Genomic DNA, 13,712 nt, shown 5'->3' with positions numbered 1-13,712 from the left:
ATCAGCGCATGATCCTTTCGTTAATAATGTCTACATGCCTGATGCGACTTTTAATATCTTATATTCATTAGAAAGAGCATTTCAATTCGCTTAGAACGGTGTATGGCATGTGCATGTGCGACGTTGAGCAAAGATGCTAGGCATGTCCGTATGTAATGCCGCATGGTAGTTCCGTCGCGACGGCGCCGGTAGCGGAAGTAGGCTTTCGTTCTAATTTCGTTATGACGCTTTGGATTTCTAATATCTATGATTCAATTGAAAGGTCTTTCCGTGGGGTTTCTGGCGATGCATAACATGCACATCTGCAATGCTGTGCATAGCTGCAAACGTCTGCATATAGTGTCGCTTCTCTACCCCGCTTGACTTCCGTCGCCGACTTATGTCGACCTAGCCAATACCTCCTTATAATTTCTCTTTCCTTTCGAAGACCCTTAACATCTATAGTGCATATGAAAGCCCGTGGAAATGGGGTTCAAGACGATGTATAACATGCCCATGTGCACTGGCATGCCAAACTGCAAACGTCTGCATATAGTGTCGCTTCTCTACCCCGCTTGACTTCCATCGCCGACTTATGTCGACCTAGCCAATACCTCCTTATAATTTCTCTTTCCTTTCGAAGACCCTTAACATCTATAGTGCATATGAAAGCCCGTGGAAATGGGGTTCAAGACGATGTATAACATGCCCATGTGCACTGGCATGCCAAGCTGCATACGTCTGCGTGTCATGCAGCATCTCCTGTGCGTCGCCAACACCATCAGCGCATGATCCTTTCGTTAATAATGTCTACATGCCTGATGCGACTTTTAATATCTTATATTCATTAGAAAGAGCATTTCAATTCGCTTCGAACGGTGTATGGCATGTGCATGTGCGACGTTGAGCAAAGATGCTAGGCATGTCCGTATGTAATGCCGCATGGTAGTTCCGTCGCGACGGCGCCGGTAGCGGAAGTAGGCTTTCGTTCTAATTTCGTTATGACGCTTTGGATTTCTAATATCTATGATTCAATTGAAAGGTCTTTCCGTGGGGTTTCTGGCGATGCATAACATGCACATCTGCAATGCTGTGCATAGCTGCAAACGTCTGCATATAGTGTCGCTTCTCTACCCCGCTTGACTTCCGTCGCCGACTTATGTCGACCTAGCCAATACCTCCTTATAATTTCTCTTTCCTTTCGAAGACCCTTAACATCTATAGTGCATATGAAAGCCCGTGGAAATGGGGTTCAAGACGATGTATAACATGCCCATGTGCACTGGCATGCCAAACTGCAAACGTCTGCATATAGTGTCGCTTCTCTACCCCGCTTGACTTCCATCGCCGACTTATGTCGACCTAGCCAATACCTCCTTATAATTTCTCTTTCCTTTCGAAGACCCTCAACATCTATAGTGCATATGAAAGCCCGTGGAAATGGGGTTCAAGACGATGTATAACATGCCCATGTGCACTGGCATGCCAAGCTGCATACGTCTGCGTGTCATGCAGCATCTCCTGTGCGTCGCCAACACCATCAGCGCATGATCCTTTCGTTAATAATGTCTACATGCCTGATGCGACTTTTAATATCTTATATTCATTAGAAAGAGCATTTCAATTCGCTTCGAACGGTGTATGGCATGTGCATGTGCGACGTTGAGCAAAGATGCTAGGCATGTCCGTATGTAATGCTGCATGGTAGTTCCGTCGCGACGGCGCCGGTAGCGGAAGTAGGCTTTCGTTCTAATTTCGTTATCACTCTTTGGATTTCTAATATCTATGATTCATTTGAAAGGTCTTTCCGTGGGGTTTCTGGCGATGCATAACATGCACATCTGCAATGCTGTGCATAGCTGCAAACGTCTGCATATAGTGTCGCTTCTATACCCCGCTCGACTTCCGTCGCCGACTTATGTCGACCTAGCCAATACCTCCTTATAATTTCTCTTTCCTTTCGAAGACCCTTAACATCTATAGTGCATATGAAAGCCCGTGGAAATGGGGTTCAAGACGATGTATAACATGCCCATGTGCACTGGCATGCCAAACTGCAAACGTCTGCATATAGTGTCGCTTCTCTACCCCGCTTGACTTCCATCGCCGACTTATGTCGACCTAGCCAATACCTCCTTATAATTTCTCTTTCCTTTCGAAGACCCTTAACATCTATAGTGCATATGAGAGCCCGTGGAAATGGGGTTCAAGACGATGTATAACATGCCCATGTGCACTGGCATGCCAAGCTGCATACGTCTGCGTGTCATGCAGCATCTCCTGTGCGTCGCCAACACCATCAGCGCATGATCCTTTCGTTAATAATGTCTACATGCCTGATGCGACTTTTAATATCTTATATTCATTAGAAAGAGCATTTCAATTCGCTTAGAACGGTGTATGGCATGTGCATGTGCGACGTTGAGCAAAGATGCTAGGCATGTCCGTATGTAATGCCGCATGGTAGTTCCGTCGCGACGGCGCCGGTAGCGGAAGTAGGCTTTCGTTCTAATTTCGTTATGACGCTTTGGATTTCTAATATCTATGATTCAATTGAAAGGTCTTTCCGTGGGGTTTCTGGCGATGCATAACATGCACATCTGCAATGCTGTGCATAGCTGCAAACGTCTGCATATAGTGTCGCTTCTCTACCCCGCTTGACTTCCGTCGCCGACTTATGTCGACCTAGCCAATACCTCCTTATAATTTCTCTTTCCTTTCGAAGACCCTTAACATCTATAGTGCATATGAAAGCCCGTGGAAATGGGGTTCAAGACGATGTATAACATGCCCATGTGCACTGGCATGCCAAACTGCAAACGTCTGCATATAGTGTCGCTTCTCTACCCCGCTTGACTTCCATCGCCGACTTATGTCGACCTAGCCAATACCTCCTTATAATTTCTCTTTCCTTTCGAAGACCCTTAACATCTATAGTGCATATGAAAGCCCGTGGAAATGGGGTTCAAGACGATGTATAACATGCCCATGTGCACTGGCATGCCAAGCTGCATACGTCTGCGTGTCATGCAGCATCTCCTGTGCGTCGCCAACACCATCAGCGCATGATCCTTTCGTTAATAATGTCTACATGCCTGATGCGACTTTTAATATCTTATATTCATTAGAAAGAGCATTTCAATTCGCTTCGAACGGTGTATGGCATGTGCATGTGCGACGTTGAGCAAAGATGCTAGGCATGTCCGTATGTAATGCCGCATGGTAGTTCCGTCGCGACGGCGCCGGTAGCGGAAGTAGGCTTTCGTTCTAATTTCGTTATGACGCTTTGGATTTCTAATATCTATGATTCAATTGAAAGGTCTTTCCGTGGGGTTTCTGGCGATGCATAACATGCACATCTGCAATGCTGTGCATAGCTGCAAACGTCTGCATATAGTGTCGCTTCTCTACCCCGCTTGACTTCCGTCGCCGACTTATGTCGACCTAGCCAATACCTCCTTATAATTTCTCTTTCCTTTCGAAGACCCTTAACATCTATAGTGCATATGAAAGCCCGTGGAAATGGGGTTCAAGACGATGTATAACATGCCCATGTGCACTGGCATGCCAAACTGCAAACGTCTGCATATAGTGTCGCTTCTCTACCCCGCTTGACTTCCATCGCCGACTTATGTCGACCTAGCCAATACCTCCTTATAATTTCTCTTTCCTTTCGAAGACCCTCAACATCTATAGTGCATATGAAAGCCCGTGGAAATGGGGTTCAAGACGATGTATAACATGCCCATGTGCACTGGCATGCCAAGCTGCATACGTCTGCGTGTCATGCAGCATCTCCTGTGCGTCGCCAACACCATCAGCGCATGATCCTTTCGTTAATAATGTCTACATGCCTGATGCGACTTTTAATATCTTATATTCATTAGAAAGAGCATTTCAATTCGCTTCGAACGGTGTATGGCATGTGCATGTGCGACGTTGAGCAAAGATGCTAGGCATGTCCGTATGTAATGCTGCATGGTAGTTCCGTCGCGACGGCGCCGGTAGCGGAAGTAGGCTTTCGTTCTAATTTCGTTATCACTCTTTGGATTTCTAATATCTATGATTCATTTGAAAGGTCTTTCCGTGGGGTTTCTGGCGATGCATAACATGCACATCTGCAATGCTGTGCATAGCTGCAAACGTCTGCATATAGTGTCGCTTCTATACCCCGCTCGACTTCCGTCGCCGACTTATGTCGACCTAGCCAATACCTCCTTATAATTTCTCTTTCCTTTCGAAGACCCTTAACATCTATAGTGCATATGAAAGCCCGTGGAAATGGGGTTCAAGACGATGTATAACATGCCCATGTGCACTGGCATGCCAAACTGCAAACGTCTGCATATAGTGTCGCTTCTCTACCCCGCTTGACTTCCATCGCCGACTTATGTCGACCTAGCCAATACCTCCTTATAATTTCTCTTTCCTTTCGAAGACCCTTAACATCTATAGTGCATATGAAAGCCCGTGGAAATGGGGTTCAAGACGATGTATAACATGCCCATGTGCACTGGCATGCCAAGCTGCATACGTCTGCGTGTCATGCAGCATCTCCTGTGCGTCGCCAACACCATCAGCGCATGATCCTTTCGTTAATAATGTCTACATGCCTGATGCGACTTTTAATATCTTATATTCATTAGAAAGAGCATTTCAATTCGCTTCGAACGGTGTATGGCATGTGCATGTGCGACGTTGAGCAAAGATGCTAGGCATGTCCGTATGTAATGCTGCATGGTAGTTCCGTCGCGACGGCGCCGGTAGCGGAAGTAGGCTTTCGTTCTAATTTCGTTATCACTCTTTGGATTTCTAATATCTATGATTCATTTGAAAGGTCTTTCCGTGGGGTTTCTGGCGATGCATAACATGCACATCTGCAATGCTGTGCATAGCTGCAAACGTCTGCATATAGTGTCGCTTCTATACCCCGCTCGACTTCCGTCGCCGACTTATGTCGACCTAGCCAATACCTCCTTATAATTTCTCTTTCCTTTCGAAGACCCTTAACATCTATAGTGCATATGAAAGCCCGTGGAAATGGGGTTCAAGACGATGTATAACATGCCCATGTGCACTGGCATGCCAAGCTGCATACGTCTGCGTGTCATGCAGCATCTCCTGTGCGTCGCCAACACCATCAGCGCATGATCCTTTCGTTAATAATGTCTACATGCCTGATGCGACTTTTAATATCTTATATTCATTAGAAAGAGCATTTCAATTCGCTTAGAACGGTGTATGGCATGTGCATGTGCGACGTTGAGCAAAGATGCTAGGCATGTCCGTATGTAATGCCGCATGGTAGTTCCGTCGCGACGGCGCCGGTAGCGGAAGTAGGCTTTCGTTCTAATTTCGTTATGAGGCTTTGGATTTCTAATATCTATGATTCATTTGAAAGGTCTTTCCGTGGGGTTTCTGGCGATGCATAACATGCACATCTGCAATGCTGTGCATAGCTGCAAACGTCTGCATATAGTGTCGCTTCTCTACCCCGCTTGACTTCCGTCGCCGACTTATGTCGACCTAGCCAATACCTCCTTATAATTTCTCTTTCCTTTCGAAGACCCTTAACATCTATAGTGCATATGAAAGCCCGTGGAAATGGGGTTCAAGACGATGTATAACATGCCCATGTGCACTGGCATGCCAAACTGCAAACGTCTGCATATAGTGTCGCTTCTCTACCCCGCTTGACTTCCATCGCCGACTTATGTCGACCTAGCCAATACCTCCTTATAATTTCTCTTTCCTTTCGAAGACCCTTAACATCTATAGTGCATATGAGAGCCCGTGGAAATGGGGTTCAAGACGATGTATAACATGCCCATGTGCACTGGCATGCCAAGCTGCATACGTCTGCGTGTCATGCAGCATCTCCTGTGCGTCGCCAACACCATCAGCGCATGATCCTTTCGTTAATAATGTCTACATGCCTGATGCGACTTTTAATATCTTATATTCATTAGAAAGAGCATTTCAATTCGCTTAGAACGGTGTATGGCATGTGCATGTGCGACGTTGAGCAAAGATGCTAGGCATGTCCGTATGTAATGCCGCATGGTAGTTCCGTCGCGACGGCGCCGGTAGCGGAAGTAGGCTTTCGTTCTAATTTCGTTATGACGCTTTGGATTTCTAATATCTATGATTCAATTGAAAGGTCTTTCCGTGGGGTTTCTGGCGATGCATAACATGCACATCTGCAATGCTGTGCATAGCTGCAAACGTCTGCATATAGTGTCGCTTCTCTACCCCGCTTGACTTCCGTCGCCGACTTATGTCGACCTAGCCAATACCTCCTTATAATTTCTCTTTCCTTTCGAAGACCCTTAACATCTATAGTGCATATGAGAGCCCGTGGAAATGGGGTTCAAGACGATGTATAACATGCCCATGTGCACTGGCATGCCAAGCTGCATACGTCTGCGTGTCATGCAGCATCTCCTGTGCGTCGCCAACACCATCAGCGCATGATCCTTTTGTTAATAATGTCTACATGCCTGATGCGACTTTTAATATCTTATATTCATTAGAAAGAGCATTTCAATTCGCTTAGAACGGTGTATGGCATGTGCATGTGCGACGTTGAGCAAAGATGCTAGGCATGTCCGTATGTAATGCCGCATGGTAGTTCCGTCGCGACGGCGCCGGTAGCGGAAGTAGGCTTTCGTTCTAATTTCGTTATGAGGCTTTGGATTTCTAATATCTATGATTCATTTGAAAGGTCTTTCCGTGGGGTTTCTGGCGATGCATAACATGCACATCTGCAATGCTGTGCATAGCTGCAAACGTCTGCATATAGTGTCGCTTCTCTACCCCGCTTGACTTCCGTCGCCGACTTATGTCGACCTAGCCAATACCTCCTTATAATTTCTCTTTCCTTTCGAAGACCCTTAACATCTATAGTGCATATGAAAGCCCGTGGAAATGGGGTTCAAGACGATGTATAACATGCCCATGTGCACTGGCATGCCAAACTGCAAACGTCTGCATATAGTGTCGCTTCTCTACCCCGCTTGACTTCCGTCGCCGACTTATGTCGACCTAGCCAATACCTCCTTATAATTTCTCTTTCCTTTCGAAGACCCTTAACATCTATAGTGCATATGAGAGCCCGTGGAAATGGGGTTCAAGACGATGTATAACATGCCCATGTGCACTGGCATGCCAAGCTGCATACGTCTGCGTGTCATGCAGCATCTCCTGTGCGTCGCCAACACCATCAGCGCATGATCCTTTTGTTAATAATGTCTACATGCCTGATGCGACTTTTAATATCTTATATTCATTAGAAAGAGCATTTCAATTCGCTTAGAACGGTGTATGGCATGTGCATGTGCGACGTTGAGCAAAGATGCTAGGCATGTCCGTATGTAATGCCGCATGGTAGTTCCGTCGCGACGGCGCCGGTAGCGGAAGTAGGCTTTCGTTCTAATTTCGTTATCACTCTTTGGATTTCTAATATCTATGATTCAATTGAAAGGTCTTTCCGTGGGGTTTCTGGCGATGCATAACATGCACATCTGCAATGCTGTGCATAGCTGCAAACGTCTGCATATAGTGTCGCTTCTCTACCCCGCTTGACTTCCGTCGCCGACTTATGTCGACCTAGCCAATACCTCCTTATAATTTCTCTTTCCTTTCGAAGACCCTTAACATCTATAGTGCATATGAAAGCCCGTGGAAATGGGGTTCAAGACGATGTATAACATGCCCATGTGCACTGGCATGCCAAGCTGCATACGTCTGCGTGTCATGCAGCATCTCCTGTGCGTCGCCAACACCATCAGCGCATGATCCTTTCGTTAATAATGTCTACATGCCTGATGCGACTTTTAATATCTTATATTCATTAGAAAGAGCATTTCAATTCGCTTCGAACGGTGTATGGCATGTGCATGTGCGACGTTGAGCAAAGATGCTAGGCATGTCCGTATGTAATGCCGCATGGTAGTTCCGTCGCGACGGCGCCGGTAGCGGAAGTAGGCTTTCGTTCTAATTTCGTTATGACGCTTTGGATTTCTAATATCTATGATTCAATTGAAAGGTCTTTCCGTGGGGTTTCTGGCGATGCATAACATGCACATCTGCAATGCTGTGCATAGCTGCAAACGTCTGCATATAGTGTCGCTTCTCTACCCCGCTCGACTTCCGTCGCCGACTTATGTCGACCTAGCCAATACCTCCTTATAATTTCTCTTTCCTTTCGAAGACCCTTAACATCTATAGTGCATATGAAAGCCCGTGGAAATGGGGTTCAAGACGATGTATAACATGCCCATGTGCACTGGCATGCCAAGCTGCATACGTCTGCGTGTCATGCAGCATCTCCTGTGCGTCGCCAACACCATCAGCGCATGATCCTTTCGTTAATAATGTCTACATGCCTGATGCGACTTTTAATATCTTATATTCATTAGAAAGAGCATTTCAATTCGCTTAGAACAGTGTATGGCATGTGCATGTGCGACGTTGAGCAAAGATGCTAGGCATGTCCGTATGTAATGCCGCATGGTAGTTCCGTCGCGACGGCGCCGGTAGCGGAAGTAGGCTTTCGTTCTAATTTCGTTATCACTCTTTGGATTTCTAATATCTATGATTCAATTGAAAGGTCTTTCCGTGGGGTTTCTGGCGATGCATAACATGCACATCTGCAATGCTGTGCATAGCTGCAAACGTCTGCATATAGTGTCGCTTCTCTACCCCGCTTGACTTCCGTCGCCGACTTATGTCGACCTAGCCAATACCTCCTTATAATTTCTCTTTCCTTTCGAAGACCCTTAACATCTATAGTGCATATGAAAGCCCGTGGAAATGGGGTTCAAGACGATGTATAACATGCCCATGTGCACTGGCATGCCAAGCTGCATACATCTGTGTGTCATGCAGCATCTCCTGTGCGTCGCCAACACCATCAGCGCATGATCCTTTCGTTAATAATGTCTACATGCCTGATGCGACTTTTAATATCTTATATTCATTAGAAAGAGCATTTCAATTCGCTTCGAACGGTGTATGGCATGTGCATGTGCGACGTTGAGCAAAGATGCTAGGCATGTCCGTATGTAATGCCGCATGGTAGTTCCGTCGCGACGGCGCCGGTAGCGGAAGTAGGCTTTCGTTCTAATTTCGTTATCACTCTTTGGATTTCTAATATCTATGATTCATTTGAAAGGTCTTTCCGTGGGGTTTCTGGCGATGCATAACATGCACATCTGCAATGCTGTGCATAGCTGCAAACGTCTGCATATAGTGTCGCTTCTCTACCCCGCTTGACTTCCGTCGCCGACTTATGTCGACCTAGCCAATACCTCCTTATAATTTCTCTTTCCTTTCGAAGACCCTTAACATCTATAGTGCATATGAAAGCCCGTGGAAATGGGGTTCAAGACGATGTATAACATGCCCATGTGCACTGGCATGCCAAGCTGCATACGTCTGCGTGTCATGCAGCATCTCCTGTGCGTCGCCAACACCATCAGCGCATGATCCTTTCGTTAATAATGTCTACATGCCTGATGCGACTTTTAATATCTTATATTCATTAGAAAGAGCATTTCAATTCGCTTCGAACGGTGTATGGCATGTGCATGTGCGACGTTGAGCAAAGATGCTAGGCATGTCCGTATGTAATGCCGCATGGTAGTTCCGTCGCGACGGCGCCGGTAGCGGAAGTAGGCTTTCGTTCTAATTTCGTTATCACTCTTTGGATTTCTAATATCTATGATTCATTTGAAAGGTCTTTCCGTGGGGTTTCTGGCGATGCATAACATGCACATCTGCAATGCTGTGCATAGCTGCAAACGTCTGCATATAGTGTCGCTTCTCTACCCCGCTTGACTTCCGTCGCCGACTTATGTCGACCTAGCCAATACCTCCTTATAATTTCTCTTTCCTTTCGAAGACCCTTAACATCTATAGTGCATATGAAAGCCCGTGGAAATGGGGTTCAAGACGATGTATAACATGCCCATGTGCACTGGCATGCCAAACTGCAAACGTCTGCATATAGTGTCGCTTCTCTACCCCGCTTGACTTCCATCGCCGACTTATGTCGACCTAGCCAATACCTCCTTATAATTTCTCTTTCCTTTCGAAGACCCTTAACATCTATAGTGCATATGAGAGCCCGTGGAAATGGGGTTCAAGACGATGTATAACATGCCCATGTGCACTGGCATGCCAAGCTGCATACGTCTGCGTGTCATGCAGCATCTCCTGTGCGTCGCCAACACCATCAGCCCATGATCCTTTCGTTAATAATGTCTACATGCCTGATGCGACTTTTAATATCTTATATTCATTAGAAAGAGCATTTCAATTCGCTTAGAACGGTGTATGGCATGTGCATGTGCGACGTTGAGCAAAGATGCTAGGCATGTCCGTATGTAATGCCGCATGGTAGTTCCGTCGCGACGGCGCCGGTAGCGGAAGTAGGCTTTCGTTCTAATTTCGTTATGACGCTTTGGATTTCTAATATCTATGATTCAATTGAAAGGTCTTTCCGTGGGGTTTCTGGCGATGCATAACATGCACATCTGCAATGCTGTGCATAGCTGCAAACGTCTGCATATAGTGTCGCTTCTCTACCCCGCTTGACTTCCGTCGCCGACTTATGTCGACCTAGCCAATACCTCCTTATAATTTCTCTTTCCTTTCGAAGACCCTTAACATCTATAGTGCATATGAAAGCCCGTGGAAATGGGGTTCAAGACGATGTATAACATGCCCATGTGCACTGGCATGCCAAACTGCAAACGTCTGCATATAGTGTCGCTTCTCTACCCCGCTTGACTTCCATCGCCGACTTATGTCGACCTAGCCAATACCTCCTTATAATTTCTCTTTCCTTTCGAAGACCCTTAACATCTATAGTGCATATGAAAGCCCGTGGAAATGGGGTTCAAGACGATGTATAACATGCCCATGTGCACTGGCATGCCAAGCTGCATACGTCTGCGTGTCATGCAGCATTTCCTGTGCGTCGGCAACACCATCAGCGCATGATTCTTTCGTTAATAATGTCTACATGCCTGATGCGACTTTTAATATCTTATATTCATTAGAAAGAGCATTTCAATTCGCTTCGAACGGTGTATGGCATGTGCATGTGCGACGTTGAGCAAAGATGCTAGGCATGTCCGTATGTAATGCTGCATGGTAGTTCCGTCGCGACGGCGCCGGTAGCGGAAGTAGGCTTTCGTTCTAATTTCGTTATCACTCTTTGGATTTCTAATATCTATGATTCATTTGAAAGGTCTTTCCGTGGGGTTTCTGGCGATGCATAACATGCACATCTGCAATGCTGTGCATAGCTGCAAACGTCTGCATATAGTGTCGCTTCTATACCCCGCTTGACTTCCGTCGCCGACTTATGTCGACCTAGCCAATACCTCCTTATAATTTCTCTTTCCTTTCGAAGACCCTTAACATCTATAGTGCATATGAAAGCCCGTGGAAATGGGGTTCAAGACGATGTATAACATGCCCATGTGCACTGGCATGCCAAGCTGCATACGTCTGCGTGTCATGCAGCATCTCCTGTGCGTCGCCAACACCATCAGCGCATGATCCTTTCGTTAATAATGTCTACATGCCTGATGCGACTTTTAATATCTTATATTCATTAGAAAGAGCATTTCAATTCGCTTAGAACGGTGTATGGCATGTGCATGTGCGACGTTGAGCAAAGATGCTAGGCATGTCCGTATGTAATGCCGCATGGTAGTTCCGTCGCGACGGCGCCGGTAGCGGAAGTAGGCTTTCGTTCTAATTTCGTTATGAGGCTTTGGATTTCTAATATCTATGATTCATTTGAAAGGTCTTTCCGTGGGGTTTCTGGCGATGCATAACATGCACATCTGCAATGCTGTGCATAGCTGCAAACGTCTGCATATAGTGTCGCTTCTCTACCCCGCTTGACTTCCGTCGCCGACTTATGTCGACCTAGCCAATACCTCCTTATAATTTCTCTTTCCTTTCGAAGACCCTTAACATCTATAGTGCATATGAAAGCCCGTGGAAATGGGGTTCAAGACGATGTATAACATGCCCATGTGCACTGGCATGCCAAACTGCAAACGTCTGCATATAGTGTCGCTTCTCTACCCCGCTTGACTTCCATCGCCGACTTATGTCGACCTAGCCAATACCTCCTTATAATTTCTCTTTCCTTTCGAAGACCCTTAACATCTATAGTGCATATGAGAGCCCGTGGAAATGGGGTTCAAGACGATGTATAACATGCCCATGTGCACTGGCATGCCAAGCTGCATACGTCTGCGTGTCATGCAGCATCTCCTGTGCGTCGCCAACACCATCAGCGCATGATCCTTTCGTTAATAATGTCTACATGCCTGATGCGACTTTTAATATCTTATATTCATTAGAAAGAGCATTTCAATTCGCTTAGAACGGTGTATGGCATGTGCATGTGCGACGTTGAGCAAAGATGCTAGGCATGTCCGTATGTAATGCCGCATGGTAGTTCCGTCGCGACGGCGCCGGTAGCGGAAGTAGGCTTTCGTTCTAATTTCGTTATGACGCTTTGGATTTCTAATATCTATGATTCAATTGAAAGGTCTTTCCGTGGGGTTTCTGGCGATGCATAACATGCACATCTGCAATGCTGTGCATAGCTGCAAACGTCTGCATATAGTGTCGCTTCTCTACCCCGCTTGACTTCCGTCGCCGACTTATGTCGACCTAGCCAATACCTCCTTATAATTTCTCTTTCCTTTCGAAGACCCTTAACATCTATAGTGCATATGAGAGCCCGTGGAAATGGGGTTCAAGACGATGTATAACATGCCCATGTGCACTGGCATGCCAAGCTGCATACGTCTGCGTGTCATGCAGCATCTCCTGTGCGTCGCCAACACCATCAGCGCATGATCCTTTTGTTAATAATGTCTACATGCCTGATGCGACTTTTAATATCTTATATTCATTAGAAAGAGCATTTCAATTCGCTTAGAACGGTGTATGGCATGTGCATGTGCGACGTTGAGCAAAGATGCTAGGCATGTCCGTATGTAATGCCGCATGGTAGTTCCGTCGCGACGGCGCCGGTAGCGGAAGTAGGCTTTCGTTCTAATTTCGTTATGACGCTTTGGATTTCTAATATCTATGATTCAATTGATAGGTCTTTCCGTGGGGTTTCTGGCGATGCATAACATGCACATCTGCAATGCTGTGCATAGCTGCAAACGTCTGCATATAGTGTCGCTTCTCTACCCCGCTTGACTTCCGTCGCCGACTTATGTCGACCTAGCCAATACCTCCTTATAATTTCTCTTTCCTTTCGAAGACCCTTAACATCTATAGTGCATATGAAAGCCCGTGGAAATGGGGTTCAAGACGATGTATAACATGCCCATGTGCACTGGCATGCCAAACTGCAAACGTCTGCATATAGTGTCGCTTCTCTACCCCGCTTGACTTCCATCGCCGACTTATGTCGACCTAGCCAATACCTCCTTATAATTTCTCTTTCCTTTCGAAGACCCTTAACATCTATAGTGCATATGAAAGCCCGTGGAAATGGGGTTCAAGACGATGTATAACATGCCCATGTGCACTGGCATGCCAAGCTGCATACGTCTGCGTGTCATGCAGCATCTCCTGTGCGTCGCCAACACCATCAGCGCATGATCCTTTCGTTAATAATGTCTACATGCCTGATGCGACTTTTAATATCTTATATTCATTAGAAAGAGCATTTCAATTCGCTT

This window comes from Haliotis asinina, chromosome 9 (genome assembly GCF_037392515.1).
Source record: "Haliotis asinina isolate JCU_RB_2024 chromosome 9, JCU_Hal_asi_v2, whole genome shotgun sequence".
Lineage (NCBI taxonomy): Eukaryota > Metazoa > Mollusca > Gastropoda > Lepetellida > Haliotidae > Haliotis > Haliotis asinina.
The sequence above is the reverse complement of the archived record's forward strand: the minus strand, read 5'-3'. Positions refer to the sequence as shown.